At 33.6% G+C, this 15,562-nt stretch overlaps 2 non-coding genes across 2 annotated transcripts; one reads left to right on the forward strand and one right to left on the reverse strand.

Moving 5' to 3' along the window:
* Positions 1-223: 223 nt before the first annotated feature.
* On the reverse strand, positions 224-439 carry LOC141391608 (small nucleolar RNA U3). Its single transcript, XR_012409694.1, has one exon. It is a non-coding gene; the product is annotated as a small nucleolar RNA U3 (small nucleolar RNA).
* A 5,294-nt stretch (positions 440-5,733) lies between these two features.
* LOC141391604 (small nucleolar RNA U3) lies at positions 5,734-5,949 on the forward strand. The gene has a single exon (XR_012409690.1). It is a non-coding gene; the product is annotated as a small nucleolar RNA U3 (small nucleolar RNA).
* The last annotated feature ends 9,613 nt before the right edge of the window (positions 5,950-15,562 follow it).

Raw genomic sequence — 15,562 nt, forward strand, 5'->3', positions numbered from 1 at the left:
TTAGATTTAGCTTCCTAAAATGTGTCTTCTATTTTTTATAGCTACATTATTTTATAGCCTTAAATACGTATGTTTAATTCAGAATGCGGCACCTCTTTACTCGCGAGCAAGCAAAGAGAGCTTCTCTCTCCCCTCACTAATTGAAAACCCATGCACTGACAACAGCGTTTGCTCAAATTGTTGTTGTTGTGTGCCGCATTCTGGTTTAATTAAAAGTTGGAACACCACTCAGAAGTCGTTCTATCCGTTTAATCGAGCGATCATCGAAGAAACAATGCCACCAATGGAATTCCGAAAAATCCCAAAAGAATGGCAAAGTTCAAAACCTCACGCTACAGATAGAACGATGTACCTCCTCATCGCGAGTGTGTGATTTTTCATTTTGCAATGAAAGTAATTGAAGACTGACTACAGAAATGATCCTGTGAAGTATAGTCTTAACTTTTCAACGCCAAATGTGAACGTTATTAGTGACCACAAATGTAGAGTGAATGAGAATTATAAAGACGATGCTAAACTAGAGATTTTTATATTTGAACATCAAAAAACAAATTTGTAAATACTTTCAGAAATACGAAGCGTAAAATATGTTCAACATTCATAAGGTTTTCGAATTGCTGCTACCTGAGCGATAATAAACACAGTAGTTGCCGGTTTTGTTGTTGTTTCTATTTTTATGTTAGTCATTTTACGACCCCAGCATTAAGTATTGTAGGCCAGCCAAGATCACCCATATACGTTAACGTGACTGCAACAACAACATATTTTCTCTTTATTCTCATCTGTCGTGGTTTAGCAAAGGAAAGACTCGCTCAGAGAGACTACTGCACAAAAAATTTTGAGCACCACCGTTGTAGGCCCACAATTGTGTTGCTACGAACTATGTGCTTACCCATGAAATGGGATGGGCAAACAAGTTTTTGAACGGTGAGTCTCAAAATGTAGTATGAATTTTTGTATTTGACAATTCATTGAATAACTTTCTTATTGAGAACAGAAACATTGTGCTAAATTTATTAAACATTTTTATTTACCGGAATAGACTAAAGCGATTTTCGATTTTAATTTTTTTACATATTTTTTTATTAATTTTAATATAATTATTCAGTTCTTCTACAATGAGGAAAATGAAATACTTTAAAATAGTGTGAACTTGAGTGGCATTTTGCAATGAACGGCTCATCAAACTTGTTTATGCTCCTTAGATCGCAAAAGTGTCAAATGTCAAGTTAAGTCTTTCTTCCTGAAAATCGAAAGGTGGGTAAATTCCTAAAGGCAAGAATTTCAAGAAAGCTAACGGCTGGTACCTTTTGAGAAATAGGTTTTTAGGTTATTTTTACAAAATATTACATACCTTCATTTTGAAAAAGTTGATATATAATTAATAATAAGTTAATTTAAAATGTTCACAACAAAAATTTAGTAAATTGTTATATCTTGAAAACAACGACAGTTTCATATACATATTTCTAAATGTATACACTTAATTTTGACGTTAACAGTCGCCTGTCTTGACAACTACAAAATATAAACGTACATACATACATAATTATATTAAACACAGCAAACATTTTCAAGTGGATTACAATGTAAAGAATAACTGAATGAGGCCACTTTAAAATATAAAATTGTAAAGACTAAAATTTGTTTATGGTGTTTCCAGCGTATAACGAACCTGAAGGTTCAAATCAAAATATATCTACATAAGTAAAACAATGTGATTAAAAAATTGACACATTTTCAATTATCTTTATCTTTAAACATAATTAAACATCAAATTCTTGAAGTGGTATTATTTTAAGTTGAATATATTTTATATTATATTACCATCACAATAATTTAATTTAAATTTGTTCTTTACTGATAAATAATAAATACATCAAAACAATTATTTTCTACCATAAATTATATTAAAAACAGTTTTCGGTCATATATGTAGGTTCGATAATGAGTTTTACAATAATGAGGCTGAAATTTTAAAAATATTGAAAAGATAATTTAATAAATCCTATAAAAGTTCCAACAACTGGAAGGCATCTCTTTATGGAAGCTTTATGAAAACGTGGACTTATACGGACAAATTTCTGCATTTATACCCGTTTGCCCTTAACCGGATTTAATAAACCCACTGGGTTTCAAATGTACATTTCATAGAGTAAACGTCAAATAAATCCTCATAAAGAAGGTTAACCCGGCAAAAAGCTCTAATGCAAACGACATTTAATGCTTTATACCTCCTACGGATACTAAATACCAAATTATAGCCATTCGGATACAGCTTCCTATATATCGAAAATACCGTTATATGGGGTGATCAAGTACCGACCTTTCCCCCAGAGAAGACTAAGTACCAAATGTAAGCTATTTCGCTGTGATAATGAAGCTGAAAGCAGCAAAAAAAGCGAGATCAACTAAAATTTTTTGTACCAAATTATATTATAAAGACCGACAAAAAGACGGTATAAAAGATCGCGGTGCTCTTGAAGCAACTTTAAATGGAAGGTGCTTACCCCTGGGAAGTTATTGCGGATTCTGAAACTACAATGTTCATAGATGGGAAAAATCAAAAAATAGCTTTTTAAATAAATCGCGATTCAAGTTGACATTTTAGGGGTTTTTTTTAGGTTTTCACGATTTTGCTTGGAAACCGCAAGTTCTATCGAAATGAGACTAAGAAAATGTAGTAGCTATGAAAATTCTTTACAAGATTGACCTTTACGATACATTCGTAGGTCTTAGCGTTATTGAGATATATATAAAACAATTGGTCTGTTCCAGTACTGCAAGAATCTACTAATTTTTACTATTATTTTCGATAACATAAACGCAAAAATGTTATCGTAGTAAAAAGTAGTAGCTTCTTGCAGGTTCTGGAACAGAGCAAATGTAATGAATGCGGTGTGGTATTTTGATACGTTTGAAAAAGTAAACATGTGTTTTTTGATTTCAAAAACAATGAATTATACTTTTTGCGGGAAATAATGCATTTAGTGGAATGATGTGGAAACATTCAAATTGACAATCTAACGAGTTTTCATTCATGTTTTCCAAAATATTCAATCAAATTTGAAAAATTAATAGTTTTTTTAAATTCCAATCATTTATAGACATTTCCTTATTTTGTTTACATACACGTTGACACTAACGTTTACAAACAAAAACACATTTCTATGTGGTTGTTGTTGAGTTGTATTTGTTGTAGTATTTACTTTACCTTGTTCGTTCTACCATGACTTGAAGAATTTGATGTAAATTATGTTTAAAGTTAAAGACATTGTTAATAACAATTGAAAAATGTGTCATTAGATTTAGATGTCAATTTTTTAATCAAATTGTCTTACTTATATTTTGATTTGATATTTCAGGAAACACCATAAACAAATTTCACTCTTTATAATTTTATATTTTGAAGTGGCCTCATTCAGTTATTCTTTACGTTGTAATCCACTTGAAAATGTTTGCTGTGTTTAACATAATAATGTATGTATGTACGTTTATATTTTGTAGTTTTCAAGACAGTCAACTGTTAACGTCAAAATTAAGTGTATATATTTAGAAATATATGAAACTGTCGTTGTTTTCAAGAAATAGATATTTGATAACAATTTACTAAACTATTTTTTGTTGTTGTGAATATTTTAAATCATATTATTATTAATATTATATTATTTCTAAAAACACCTTAAAAAACTCATTTCTCAACAGGTACGAGCTATATGCCCACCTTTCGATATTCAGGAAGTAAGACTTAACTTGGCATTTGGCACTTTTGCGGTCTAAGGAGCATAAACAAATTTTGATTAGCCGTTCATTACAAAATGCCACTCAAGTTCACACTATTTCAAAGTATTCCATTTTCTTCATTGTAGAAGAACTAAAAAAAATATATTAAAATTAATAAAAAACAAGTAAAAAAAAAAATCAGTCGGCTTTGCCGACAGAGATATACCCTCAGCCTGTGTATATTGAAACAATTTTTTTTCCAAAAAACCCATGTATTTCGAGAGTTTTAAAAAATTTGGGCGTTTGAACTGACAAAAATGTTGATTAGGATTTAATATCAAAAGTTTTGCGGAGGAGATACTAAAAAGAATGGATCTCCAGCCACTACATATGGTACCATAGGGGTTTTTTAGAACTTCAGGGATGTTTGCTCAAGAAGTATGAACTTGCCCCTGAAAAAACTTTTACCATCGCAATTGAGGCAGCAATGCAAGTTGCTTCAACAAAAATCAAAGTGATTCGAAAGCAGGTCTTAAAATGAACATGTATCCGAAATTTTGAGTGGGAGGTACCGGATGGAGTGGACAAATATAGTCCATATTTGAACCTGATCTATATCTGGTAGATATATTAGGATGTGTAAAGTATGGACCAATTCGGCCACTCTCTTCAAGAGTTATCGTACGCACAATTTTTCCGAACATTTTTGAACTTTTGTGGGGGAGGTACCTGAAGGAGTGGACCGATATGGCTTATCTTCGAACTTAAACTATGTTTGGACAAAATATTACTAAGGCCAAACTTTGGACCGAATCGGCAGACCTGTTCGAGAGTTATTTTGCCCTCCAACCTCTTCACACGGTGTCATAGGGGTTTTTTTTGCAACTTTCAGGCTATTTTCTCAGGAAGTATGGACTTGCCCCTGATGAAACTTATACCGTCGTATGGAGGGCAGTGAATACAAGTTGCTAAAGCAAAAATCAAAGCGATTCGAGAGATGTTCCTAAACTGAACTTTTCCAAAATTTTGTGTGGGAGGTACCCGACGGAGTGGACCGATTGAGTCCATATTAAAACCTGATCTAAAACTGGTACACGCTCCACGATGGGCAAAGTATGGACCAAATCGGTTACACCCTTCAAGAGTTATCGTGCGTACAAATTTTCCGAACATTTTCGAACTTTTGTGGGGGAGGTACCGGAAGGAGTGGACCGATATAGCTCATCTTCGAACTTAAACTAAGTTTGGACAAAATATTACGAAAGCCAAAATTTGAACCGAATCGGTTCATCCCTTCGAGAGTTATCGTGCGCTCCAGCCAGCCAGACAGACAGACAGACGGACGGACATTGCTCAATCGACTCCAAATTGTCTGAAACACATTTGGTCCAAACATACTTGGGGTCTAAAACCATTATTTCGATGAGGCACATTTTGCCCGTATGAAAGTGTATATACCCTTCATAGCCTAAAGGCTGAGGGTATAATATATTAATTTAAATCGAAAAAATCGAAAATCGCTTAAGTATATTTCGGTAAATACAAATGTTTACTAAATTTAGCATAATGTTTCTGTTCTCAATAAGAAAGATATTCAATGAATTGTCAAATACAAAAAATCATACTACATTTTGACACTCACTGTTCAAAAACTTGTTTGTCCATCGCATTTCATGGGTAAACACATAGTTCGTAGCAATGTAGCAACAACAACTGTGGGCCTTCATACTTAATGCTGAGGTCGTCAAATCATTAACATAAAAATAGAAACAACAACCAGACCGACCGCCAGCCCCTGTGTTTATTATCACTCAGGCAGCAGCAATTCGAAAACATAATGAATGCTGAACAAATTTTCATATACAGATACCCATCGTCTTACTGCAAGTACTTACAAATTTGTTTTTGATGTTCAAATATAAAAATCTCTAGTTTAGCGTTTTCTTTATAATTCTCATTCACTCCGCATTCGTGGTCACTAATAACATTCACTGTTGGCGTTGAAAAGTTAAGACTATACTTCACAGGATCATTTCTGTAGTCAGTCTTCAATTACTTTCATTGCAAAATGAAAAATCACACACCCGCGATGAGGAGGTACATCGTTCTATCTGTAGCGTGAGGTTTTGAACTTTGCCACTCTTTTGGGATTTTTGGGAATTCCATTGGTGGCATTGTTTCTTCGATGATCGCTCGATTAAACGGATAGAACGACTTCTGAGTGGTGTTCTACCTTTTAATTAAATCAATTTAAAATAGTAGTAATACGAAGATTCTTCTTCTAATAAAATTAGCTAACAATTCGTTTTCCTGTTTATTAATACATAATTATTCTTAAATACTCAACTAGGGAATTTATAACAGTTTTATTAATTTGTAGAATGTTCAACAATGAGTGCAAGTATCTTAAAAACTTTTGCATAAAATTAATGTTATTTGTTAACTTTATTGTAATAGACATTCTCAAATGAGTCATTGTCGCAGAACATTTATGTATTGTTTAAGTTTAACTTTTAGTGATGCATCGTAGTAGATTAATAGGTGTATGTAACTATGAAAAGGCTCTGCATAGTGGACCAAATTCATAAAAATATGTATGTGGGTCGAAACTGTTATACTGTTTTAAAAGACAATTTTATGTATTAATAAGCCAGTATGCATATTTAACGAGATTAATTAATGCTTTTTTCAACCCACGAGAATCATATAGTCACACGGAAATGACATTTAACCCTTTGTGGTCTGTGGCAATTTTTCATGTTTGTGGATGCATATTTCCAACACCGTTCGAGAATAAAGAATGGAAAGTAATTTTAAAGAAATAGCAAGATTGGTGGCGTTATGCTTGAATAAATATACATATGTAAGTAGTCGAGTAAAAGATTGGTCCTGAAATATTTTAGTGATTTTATGAAATGCCGTAAAATATCAAATGAATTGAATAATTGCAACCAAAATTTTTTGTTTTTTGGAGTCCACGGAAGACGAAAATACCGATGGGTTTTCTAGATCACTTCGTAAAGTGATTTTACAACGGTAACTTTAGAGAAAAATTAATTTCTTGATTTTCAACTTTAAACGGGCATAACTTCTACACATTATCACAGATATTTATTATTTCTTCTTTTATTAACCCAGATATGCCCATTGCTTGATCGTGATCATTTTAAAAGTATTTTTATATTATTTTAGAAGCAAATGTGAAATAATAACAGTATGTTTATATGTTTTTTAAAAAATTGTTGAAAAAAGTGTTTTTTGAGGCCACTTTTGGACACAGGGTTTTATCATATAAGTGGGAGTTATGGGACACAAAACATTTGACATATAGTCCAAAGACACCTTTTCGGCATCTAGATAACGTTTTTTCGTAGTAGGCTCCACATCGTGTATGTTTTCGTTATAAAACTACCCAATAATTAATCGGTCATAACGCAAATCATTGTTAAAACTAAGCGATAGGTGGCAACTTCGATGAACTAGACCTCAAAACTCAAAAATAGTAGCTCAAAATAATGGAATCACATAATATCCCAAGAGCCACATATGTGTACTGAGTATATCACCAAAATAAACGGTACTTTGATAAACATAACATATCAAATTAGCAAGAATTTTGTGTGTCCTATATATAGGACGTTGGGCATATCTGGGTTAAAAGGGTTGAATGTTTCCTTTCAAACAAGTCATACATAAATTTTAAAAATCGGTTTATAAATGACTATGTTGCAGTGTTTGAATTGTGAAAAAAACTCATAACAAAAACAGACACCATATAAGGTACCAGAAATCGGGTGGGGCTATATATGGGTACTATAACAAAACGTTAACGTATATGGAGGCTATACCAAAACGTGGACCGATATAGTCCATCTTCGAACATAGCCTCTCTGCTGACAAAAGGAGCATCTTCATCGTCCTATCTCAATTTCTGTGGATTCTAGAGTCATTACCACAGACGGACGGTTAGACGGATATTCATAAAAGACCAAAAAGTGATAACACAAAAAACTCCACATTTTTTCACATTTTTGAAAGCTATCATAATTTACTTTTTGGAAAAAATAAATAACTGTACTGTTTGGTATATTCTACGTAGCATAGAGCCCGAAGAAAATCATTTTCCTGTTTTTGTTATGCATTTTTTCGCACTTCAACCACTCTAACATAGCCATTTCTTAACAGTTTTTTTAATACATATGTATATTAGGGCTATAACCAAAAAAATACCACCACATAGCCGTGTAGAGCATGGAAAACTATTATGAAATACGGCGTCAATTTTTCTCTATCGCGAAAAAAGTTTCCGCACCAAATGCATTGAAGTTCAGTAATGCATTTTTTAATTTTAGCTGTTATGACAACATATTTGCTTTTAATTAAAATTTTTATTTTTTTGTAATCTAATTTTAAATCATTATCAAAGCGTTCTGGACCAATTTGTTCTCAAATCGCGCCATTTCGGATCATATTAGGAACTTTTGATACTATTGCAATTTTTGCTTTTTCTTTATAAACTCGTGAATTTTATGTTTATATTTTTTGTACCTACCGGAAAAAAGAATATGGGGTCATTTGGAACGAAGTCGCGAAATTTACAGGCTGTTTTTGTTGACTTTGCCTGTGAGAATCGTATATGTTTTTTACAAAAATACAACACCAGTACCACGTGGGGAATTTTGTCCTAATAATGAAAACGCGTTTCTAAGATCGATTCGGTGATAAAGTTTCCGCGCCGACTGTAATTACTAAAACCCTTTTGATATTTTTTCTACTTATAATTTTAAATTTGCTTTGTTTGAATAAATATTCATAGAAAAAAATAAATTTCTCACAGGCAAAGTCATTAAAAACTGTCTGTAACTTTCGCGAATTTGTTGCAATTGACACCATATTCTCTTGTCCAATAGGTACAATAAATATAAACATAAAATTTACGAGTTTACAAAGAAAAAACCAAAATTGCAATAGTGTCAAAAATTCCTAAAATGCTCCGAAATGGCGCGATTTGAGAACAAATTGGTCCAGAACGCTTTGGTAATGATTTTAAATTATATTACAAAAAAATAAAAAATTTAGTTAAAAGCAAATATGTTGTCATAACAGCTAAAATTAAAAAATGCATTACTGAACTTCAATGCATTTGGTGCGGAAACTTTTTTCGCGATAGAGAAAAAATTACACCTTATTTCATAATAGTTTTTCATGCTCTACACGGCTATGTGGTGGTATTTTTGATATTTGCAAAAAAGTGCCAAAAGTTATATCCCTAATGTATATGACTTTTTCGAAAGGTAACATTCGACGCTTTTAATGATAAGAAAAATAATAGAAATCTGTGGTGAAATGTAGAAGTTATGCCAGTTTAAAATTGAAATTTCGAGAAATTCATTTTTCTCTAAAGTTACCGTTATAAAATCACATTACGAAGTGATCTGGCAAAACCGTAGGTGTTTTCGCCTTTCATGGACTCCAACAAAAGCTGGTTAGAGGTATTCAATGAAGTACAAAGGGTCATTCGAGCTTGTGAAAAATGTTGTATTTGTATTATTAATGGAAGATTGGACTTGGGTTTAGAGCGATAGACAGTTTTTATACCCTCAGCCTTTAGGCTATGAAGGGTATATACACTTTCATACGGGCAAATTGTGCCTCATCGAAATAATGGTTTTAGACCCCAAGTATGTTTGGACGAAATGTGTTTCAGACAATTTGGAGTCGATTGAGCAATGTCCGTCCGTCTGTCTGTCTGTCTGTCTGCCTGTCTGGCTGGCTGGAGCGCACGATAACTCTCGAACGGATCAACCGATTCGGTCCAAAATTTGGCTTTCGTAATATTTTGTCCAAACTTAGTTTAAGTTCGAAGATGGGTTATATCGGTCCACTACTTCCGGTACCTCCCCCACAAAAGTTCGAAAATGTTCGGAAATTTTGTACGTACGATAACTCTTGAAGGAAGAAACCGATTTGGTCCATAATTTGCAACTCGTGAAATGTCTACCAGAGTTAGATGAGGTTCCAATATGGACTCAATCGGTCCACTCCGTCGGGTACCTCCCACAAAAAATTTCGGATAAGTTCAGTTTAGGACCTGCTCTCGAATCATTTTGATTTTTATTTTAGCAACTTTTATTCACTGCCCCCCATACGACGGTACAAGTTTCATCAGGAGCAAGTCCATACTTCCTGAGAAAATAGCCTAAAAGTTGCACAAAATCCCTTTGACACCGTGTGAGAGGGTTGGAGCGCAAGATAACTCTCGAACGGATCTGCCGATTGGGTCCAAAATTTGGCCTTAGTAATATTTTGTCCAAACATAGTTTAAGTTCGAAGATAAGCAATATCGGTCCACTCCTTCAGGTACCTCCCCCACAAAATTTCAAAAATTTTCGGAAAAATTTTTTGTACGGTAACTTTTGAAGGGAGTGGCCGACTTGGTCTATACTTTACACATCCTAATGTATCTACCAGATATAGATCAGGTTCAAATATGGACTATATTTGTCCACTCCATCCGGTACCTCCCACTCAAAATTTCGGATACATGTTCACTTTAAGACCTGCTTTCGAATCACTTTGATTTTTGTTGAAGCAACTTGCATTGCTGCCTCAATTGCGATGGTAAAAGTTGTTTCAGGGGCAAGTTCATACTTCTTGATATTAAATCCTAATCCTAATCAACATTTTTGTCAGTTCAAACGCCCAAAATTCTTAAAACTCCCTAAATACATTCGTTTTTTGGAAAAAAATTGTTTCAATATACACAGGCTGAGGGTATATCTCTGTAGGCAAAGCCGACTGATACTTTTTTACTTGTTATACCCCCAGCATTTATGCTAACGAGGGTATATACACTTTCATACGGGCAAAATGTGCCTCATCGAAATAATGGTTTTAGACCCCAAGTATGTTTGGACGAAATGTGTTTCAGACAATTTGGAGTGGTTTGAGCAATGTCCGTCCGTCTGTCTGTCGGGCTGGCTGGAGCGCACGATAACTCTCGAACGGATGAACCGATTCGGTTCAAATTTTGGCCTTCGTAATATTTTGTCCAAACTTAGTTTAAGTTCGAAGATGGGTTATATGGGTCCACTCCTTCCGGTACCTCCCCCACAAAAGTTCGAAAATGTCGGAAAATTTGTGCGCACAATAACTCTTGAAGGGAGTAACCGATTTGGTCCATACTTTGCCCATCGTAAAATGTGTACAGGACTTTGATAAGGTTTCAATATGGACTCAATCGGTCTACTACTTCGGGTACCTCCCACACAAAATTTCGGAAAAGTTCAGTTTAGGGCCATCTCTCGAATTGCTTTGATTTTTGTTTTAACAACTTGTATTCACAGCCCCGCACACGACGGTACAAGTTTCATTAGGGGCAAGTCCATACTTCCTGAGAAAATAGCCGGAAAGTTGCAAACAAGCCCCTATGACACCGTGTGAAGTGGTTGAAGCCCAAGATAACTCTCGAACGGATTTGCCAATTCGTTCCAAAATTTGGCCTTAGTAATATTTTGTCCAAACATAGTTTAAGTTCGAAGATAAGCCATATCGGTCCACTCCTTCAGGTACCTCCCCCCACAAAAGTTCAAAAATGTTCGGAAAATTTGTTCGTACGATAACTCTTGAAGGTAGTGGCCGAATTGGTCCATACTTTACACATCCTAATATATATACTAGATATAGATCAGGTTCAAATATGGACTATATTTGTCCACTCCATCCGGTACCTGCCACAAAAAATGTCGGATAAGTTCACTTTAAGACCTGCTATGGCATCACTTTGAGTTTTGTTGAAGCAACTTGCATTCGCTGCCTCAATTACGATGGAAAAAGTTTTTTCAGGGGCAAGTCCATACTTCTTGAGCAAACATCCCGAAGGGTGTAAAAACCCCCCTATGGCACCCTATCTAGTGGCTGGAGATCCACTTCCATAATGGTCAAAGTCGATTCATTCCTTTATGTATCTCCTCCGCAAAACTTTTGATCTTTAACCCTAATCAACATTTTTGTCGTTTCAAACCCCAACATTTTTAAAAACGCCTAAATACATACGTTTTATGGGAATTTTTTTTTAATATATACAGGCTGAGGGTATATCTCTGTCGGCAATGCCGACTGAAACTTTTTTACTTGTTCGGTACAATATACATATTAGATATTTGTATGATAATTTTTATATATTGAACGAAGGGCAATATTATAGAGTCCGAATACAAAATAAAATATATTTTTCAAACACTTATACGAACACCACCATATACGTCAAAATTAGCTAATTTGTGAACTATATATGTTAAATATAGATCAATTTTCCATTCCATTTCCATAATTTTTTCCTCTAGAATTAAACAAACTCATCAGTTTATGATTTTCCACATCATGAATAACACTGTGCAACATTTTTAAGGTGATCTTGTGCAAACAATTCGAACTGAGGATTTTTTGAAAGTACAGACCCAAACGACAAGAAACCTTAGTTGGGTTTTGTTGTGTCAGATTCAGCTCGGATTTTATGGCCCCATCTAAACATGGTTAAATATTGAGTTTTTAAAGAAATTCGGGGCTATATCTCTGAAACCAATGCGAATGTTCTCCTGACATCTGAAGCAAATTTGTAGATAAGGACAAGAATAAAATATTTGGAGAAATAATGAACTCGAAAAACTACATTTATTGCCTCAAATTTCAAAATATATGCAAAAATTCCACAATTTTTATACATTTCGCACCGTATCCCCAAAACCGTTAATTTTTTCTTAATATTTTCTTTTGGAAAAATATTCCCTGGAATGTAATACACAACTCGTCAGAACATGTCATTGTTGCAAAATACCTCTATGCCGTTGTTTTCAGTACATTTTTCAACGACGAATTAATAAAAATGTCAATAAAGTTGTGAAATCCGAAATGCGAGAATAAACTGTTGGTGTGAACTGTGTTTGGAATACGTGTTGTAAAAGATATGATGCAAAATACCGCTGAAACAACATGAAGTAATCATTTTAGAGTTTCAGAAAGTTCTAAAGATTTGTTGAGAACTTTATTTGGAAGATTTTTGCAAAAGGTTACTTGGTTCAACTCCCAATAGTTTAGCCGATACTGACCTGAATTTCAGCAATTATGTTAAATTTTCTATATTTTATAGATTTTGATGCCATAGATGGAGCTTTTTTATGTGTTTTTTTTCAAAAGATAAGTTCTACTAGTTTACGGCTACAATATTGCTAAAGACAGCAAGGCCAAATTCCTGATCGTTTCTGAGATAAAGGCCTGATAAATACAAAAAAGTGTAGATTTAGACCGGCCATAAAATCCGAACTGGATCTGACATGACAAAACCGTACTAGGGTTTTTGTAGTCTAAATATGTACTTTCAAAAAACGCATACTAGAAGTTGTTTGCATTTTCAGTGTTGCATAGTGTAATCATCCAATGATCTTTCTACAACTTTTTAAATTTAAACGATTCCATAACTATCATTGATATCGCTCGCTGTAATATAAATATGTAGATCAGTATCCATCATTCTGACAGGAACCCAATGCCGTCGATCTTATGTTTTTCGAGACCTAGACTTTTGCAAATTAACTATATAACGGCACTTAACTCTGAATTTCATTAAATTGACAATGAAATGTTAAGAAATTTCCATTACTTTTGAAGTTTCTGACCATTCCATCATGTCCATCCTTCTCCTGTATGAACCCGTCATTCGGCGGTTGAGGTACGTATGACTAATATCAGTTTCTAAATTTTACTCATTTTTAAAACCAAATATTTTAATCATACAAAATAATTATATTCCACAAAATATTGATGATTTGAGTTTATAGTTGTTGTTTAGTGAAGACATACGCGTTTGTACACGGCTCCCAAAGAATTGTAAACATTAACACTCACAAGGCTTTGTTAAGCATAAATTTATAATCACACTGATTTTCTGGAAGCAGCAAGTATCGTCAGTTGAAGTATTGCAATTTGGAGGTGACGTATAAAGACTTTTTGAAAATTTAATTTTCAAATGCAGCTAATCGACATACTTGTTTGATACTGCAGAGTCGCACAAAAACTCAACAACGTTTGACATTTAATACATAATTGCTCTGTTCCAGAACTTGCAAGAAGCTACTATTTTTTACTACGATAACAATTTTTCCTTTATGTTATCGGAAAAAATAGTAAAAATTAGTAGATTCTTGTAGTTCTGGAACAGAAAACATATGTTCGTATTTTCGACCAGTGTTGCCAACTAAAAATACTCAAAGCATTGCCGTAAAGGCTTAAACATTATATAGCATTGCCATCACCAGCTGTTAAATTAAGGAGTGTTTACACTGGACAAATGAAAAAACCGTATTCGCTTAGAATAAGTTACTGAAAATTTGGCCTGGAAAAGTAAACGAACAAAATGTCACAAACTCCAATAACATCAAAACAGCATTTAGCATTTCAATCAGCGAAGAGAACATTAACGGAAATATCTCCAGATGAAATGCCAGGCACGTCGAAAAAACTTGTAGGAAATGTTGAACTATCCGATCTTATGAAATTGATGGAAAAGTCAATAGAATCTGTAATGGAGGAAAAACTTAAAAATGTATCTACCAAAAGCGACATTGAAGATATAAAACTTCGGATCAGCCATATAGACAAAAAATGTGAGGAATTGAAGTCGGAAAACGAAAAATTACGTTACGAAGTCGAAAATTTCAAATCAGAGCGATCAAAAGATTACAATAAACTGAAACATTTAATAGAACAAAGCAAACGCAAAAATATTGTCTTGAAAGACATAAAAAAGGACGGGTCTCCTAGAAAATCAGTTGAGGACGTTTGCAAGAAAGTACTGAAGATAAGCGATGCTAAAGTTACTACGGCTAGAACTATTTACACAAATAATGGGAAAATAGGAGCAGTAGCTGAAATGCAAACTGAAGAAATGGCACAGAAAGTTTTCAAAAATGTAAAAAAATTAGCTGGAACCGGCATCAAAATAGAAAAAGATCTTACTGAAGAAAGACAACAAGACCGGAAAGTGCTGATGCAAATAAAAACAGAAATACTTGGTATTGATAAAACGCATCGAATCCTGGTGAGAAATGATTCAATAAAAATCGGCGATAAGTGGATGAAATTTTCAAAAAATAGAGAGCTTATGTCAGGTAGAAATAAAGCAGAAGTAGTTTTAAAGGAATTGTATGGAAATAACCTTAATAATTTAAACCTTGATATTCGGGTATGTGATGAAAACCGAATCGACTCGATTTGCAGAATCGAAATGGTATATAATCGGAGTACCGTTGATGATATATATAGTTTTGCTTCGCAAAAGCCCCATATTTGAATAATATTTTTAAAATCCATTTGCAATTTCATTAAAATATTCACCAAAATTGGAGATATACGATTTCGATTTATGGCAAAACGAGTCCAATCGTTTTCCATCACATACCTGTATATGCATCTTCTAAATAATTGGTCTGTTCCAGTACTGCAAAAAACTACTAATTTTTACTATTTTTTTCGATAACATAAAGGAAAGAATGCTATTCTAGTAAAAAATAGTAGCTTCTTGCAGGTTCTGGAACAGAGCAAATATTTCACAAAAAAACTAAAAAATAGCAATATATGTAAAAGCAAAACTTTTGAAGATCGTGTAATTAAAATTCTCTCCTATAACGTTCCTGGTCTGGAAAACAAAATGCTTTTCCCAGATTTCTTTAAATTTGTAAATGAAATGGATATCTTTGCCCTGCTTGAAACCCATATATGCACTGAAAAAATAGAACTATTTCAAAAATATTTTATTGGTTATGACTTGTATTGGCAACCAGCA

This window comes from Musca autumnalis, unplaced genomic scaffold, assembly GCF_047663935.1.
Source record: "Musca autumnalis isolate F117 unplaced genomic scaffold, ASM4766393v1 scaffold_1, whole genome shotgun sequence".
Taxonomy (NCBI): Eukaryota; Metazoa; Arthropoda; class Insecta; order Diptera; family Muscidae; genus Musca; species Musca autumnalis.